General features: G+C 44.2%; 1 protein-coding gene across 1 annotated transcript in view; it reads left to right on the top strand.

Moving 5' to 3' along the window:
- PAX2 (paired box 2) overlaps positions 1 to 3,995 on the top strand; it is a 52,483-nt gene that overhangs the window by 21,744 nt on the left and 26,744 nt on the right. The gene's annotated exons all lie outside the window — the stretch shown is intronic.

The raw sequence follows: 3,995 nt of genomic DNA, 5'->3' as shown, positions 1-3,995 counted from the left end.
CTAGCAGTGTTCTTCATCAGTTGAAGTGACTGTTGCCCACCACAGTGCCATTCCTTATGGGAACTGCTAGTCCTTCCCAACTCAAGTTTTCTCCATGAGCTCTTGCTTCACTGGTACCCACAGCCCTTTGATGGAACCCATCTCTTCCTTAAAGTCCTCTGCACTCCTTTCTGCCACCTTTGCTCATATTCATGTGGTTGTCAGCTTCCATACTTTGTGTATTACACTATTTGAGGCTTCTCCTGATAGTCCAGCTCACAGAGTCATGTGCTTAGATGAGAATTGCAACTTTGATTTAAAACCAGATGTGTCTGTCCCTTGCAGTTTTAGGGAAAAAAATGAAAACACATCCTCTATAGGTTTTAACACTAGAAGACAAACATGGGGAAATTGAAATCCTTTGGTTTTGAAAACAAAATTATCTGTGACTGTGAATATCTCAATGTTAGCAACACAAGACACATAAATCTGTCTTTCAGGATCACCTCTGTGAAATCTTCTCTGCTTTATAAGTAAAATCTATATGCATAGTTCCTATTATTGCTTTGTGAAGTTTGGGATTCATGTACCCTACTATTATTAAGTCCAAAATTACTGCAAGCTGTTTAGACAAGATCCAGCCCAAGGTAGCCTATAGGCCTCTGTCAAAAGTTTCTTTGCTTGTTTAGATTTTAAAGCCTAGGCCATGGCAGAGTGTCCCCTCTGCCATGTGCCGAACTTCTACCTAAACTAAAGCATTGCCTTTCTCCTTAAAACTTTGCCACCCCTTCCTATCCATTTGCCTGCTTTGATCATTCTGATTTCTTATCTAACCCCATTCTTTCATTTCCCACTGGTGCTGCAGATCTTTTCTCATCAGCTGATCCTGAGTTCCCTAAATACACATTTACCCTTATATGCACGTGCAGGCACACACACGCACGCACACACACACACACACACACACACACACACTGACACAAATAAATAAATAAATAGAAAGGTCAGTGAGCAGAGCAGCAATAACCCCTAAAACAGTACTATCAGAGGGACATGATTGATCAATTGAATTCCATAGCGGCTCAAAAATGTGGGATTAAGTAGTGTATTATACGCACAATGAGTTGAGGCATGATGTTCATTTCAAGTTCATTTCGCCAGCCCTCTGCCACCAGATCAGGCAATCAATAGGGGCAGCAGATATCATATATCACCTCTCTCCGTGCTAGGCAGAGAGCACCATAATCTCTCGCAAATTTAGAGTGACAGATTTGTCAAGATCTGAAGGGCCCCTGAATAAATGAAGGAAAAGAGACTCTTACAGTGACTCGGGAAAGCTGTGATTTCAGCTTCTTCACACAAAGGCATGGCCAGTGCACACACAGGAGACGTGCACAGGGCTCTGAAGGCAGACAAGAATTGCAAATACGTGTGCATGTGTGTACTAAACTGTGTAACCACCCAGGGCAACTCACTAAGGGTAAAATCTAGTTTAATGACAGTCAGTGGAAGTTGTACTGTACACCCATCCACTCACATCAAACACCATGCAAAGTGTAGGGCTGCCATCCTTGAAAATCAAATATAGCCGAAATCAGCTGCCACAGACAAACACCTGCTCAGACATGTATGGTGATGCAGAATCTAAAGAATACCAGAATAATTATCTACTGCAAAAATACCCATGTATATTAGCATCATGGTGTGCACAGCCATGCACACTGACTGGTATATGTGGAAAAATCCTCAAAGGCCAACAGCTTCACAGACTGCAGACAAGTTGAGGCAAGCACTGATAAAGGAACATACATTTTTTTCTGAATCTGAACCCAGGAGTTCTGTGCCAGCTTTCTGCAGGGAGGATCAGAGCTCCCCTAGTCCTCCTGAAAGCCACCCCCTGCAGCCCAGTCCATCTAAAACATGAAAACTGCACTGACACACAGAGTGTTCATTCCACCAAGCCTGATCTTTGCTTTGTTTTCTCTTAGTCAAATCTGTCATGGACTCCAGATTTCAGGAACCTGAGAACTTTCCCTTGTGCAAATAAGCCTGTGGAGAGGAGAAAATGCCAGGGATCAGTGCCAGTAAACAGCCGTGCTCTGGCTTGGGGTGGAAAAGAAAGAGAGAAGGGGCTGCTCGAGGGAAGGCTGCTGGCAGGGACAAATCAATATGTAATATTTTCTATGGTCTTGCGAGTGGTACTGTACTACGTTACTGTATATAATGTACTATTGATTATATCATATCATATAATCACCTATAAACGGATATATCTCATAGCCAGAAGGCAGCAGGCTCAGTCATAACTCTGGGCCACCAGTTGGGCATTAAGTGTGCCAGGAAAATACCCATCTTGGCACCATCCATGAGCTAAAAGAGGAAGCAGTGGAGTGGCATTGTTCTGGATGTTGCACAATGAATGTCACTCCAGGCTCCTGGGAGCATCATGTGTCCATGAGCACCTTACGACTGCATGGAGCAAGGAAAAGGTCTATACAGATCCCTCAACCTATTTCTTGACAGACAGCAAGTTTCTGAGATTCAGAGGCTGAAGTTCATGAAGAAAGGTTTAAGTATGAGGAATAATAATAAAAAAGCAGGAAGATAGTCACAGCACAAGAGGGAAGACCTGATCTTAGGTTAGACAGGGTGATAAGACAGTCAGGCTTGTGTCTGATGAAGCACAGTAGGTAGAGATTCAGTATGGAGGGTACAGAGGTATATCAGCATGGATGAGGCAGGGGATTATAACCAGGCTCACCAAAGTTAGGCTGAGATGTGACAGCAGAAAGATACTCAGCACAGCTGGAGAAGATTATAATGAGCAGACTTGCCTCAGATGAGATGAGGGATTATGACAGAGGAAGATTCACTTCAGCTGGGACAGGAGGTTATAACAGACAGACTCACCTTGGATGTGACAGATGCTAATAGCAGGAGACTCACTCACTTGAGATAAAAAGGGGTTATAACTGAGATAAATACACCTCATTTGGGTTGGGGCATAACAGGGAAAAAGAAAAAAAAACAAAACCAGGCAGGTGATCAGACGGTTTATCACAGGGAAAGATTCACTTTGGATGGGGCAGGGCATTTATAATGGACTCACCTCAGAGGGGATGAGTGGGCTGAAAGAGATGTGGGATGGCACAACAGAGAGACAGACACCTGGAACATGGCAGAAGGCACTGTAGTGAGACTGGACTGTGTCAGAGGGCTGTTGCAGGGACAGAGATCCACTTCTGGGGAAACTTCTTCCAGAAAAACGCTATTTTCCTAGTAAGAACAAAGAAATACCAGGAAGGCTGGAATCTAGGACTAGGTTTTGTAGTACAATAATTCATTTTGGATAAGAAGGGGGACTGACAGAGAAAAAGATTCATCTCATTTTGAAGGAGTTTTATAACAGAGATATGGTTTGTGATAAATCACGAGCTATATGTAGGCAAATGGGACAGAAACCAACGTATGTTGGATGGGACAGATGCTCCATAAGGACAGGTTTGTCCCTGATGAAACATGGAGTCAGAAACAGGATTGTTCCTGTTATCTGAGGGGGATGAAAAGACTCATCTGGGGTATGATCAGATGAGAAGGCAATTTTAACAGTGACAGCTTCTCATGGGACTGTGGAGTTACAACAGAGACTGACTCCCTTTCAAGCTGTAAGAGAGCCTTTTTTCCATTACAGTCTTCCTCAGCCCTCTCTGGCACAGTCCATCCTCAGCACTCTGGTTTCTCTATGAACTACCTCTCTAGTAGTCTTCTAGCGATGCTAATCGCTGTGCTTTGCTCCCATTTTATGCTCAGCAATGGAGATTTGGCAATTTTTAACACTGAAAATCAGCGGAACCGAAGCTCATCTCTGAGCCAAGCACCATTCTCCACAGCCTCACTCATCCTGGGCAAGAGAGTCCCACAGAGCCCACAGGAGCGGTCTGGCTGCTCTGGCAGAGAGGAGGAGGCTTCCCTTGGGTCCCTGCAGCCTCCCCTTCCCTCAGAAGTGGCACAGCTAC

Source organism: Acanthisitta chloris, unplaced genomic scaffold (genome assembly GCF_000695815.1).
Source record: "Acanthisitta chloris isolate BGI_N310 unplaced genomic scaffold, ASM69581v1 scaffold12093, whole genome shotgun sequence".
NCBI lineage: Eukaryota > Metazoa > Chordata > Aves > Passeriformes > Acanthisittidae > Acanthisitta > Acanthisitta chloris.
The sequence above is the reverse complement of the archived record's forward strand: the minus strand, read 5'-3'. Positions and strand labels throughout refer to the sequence as shown.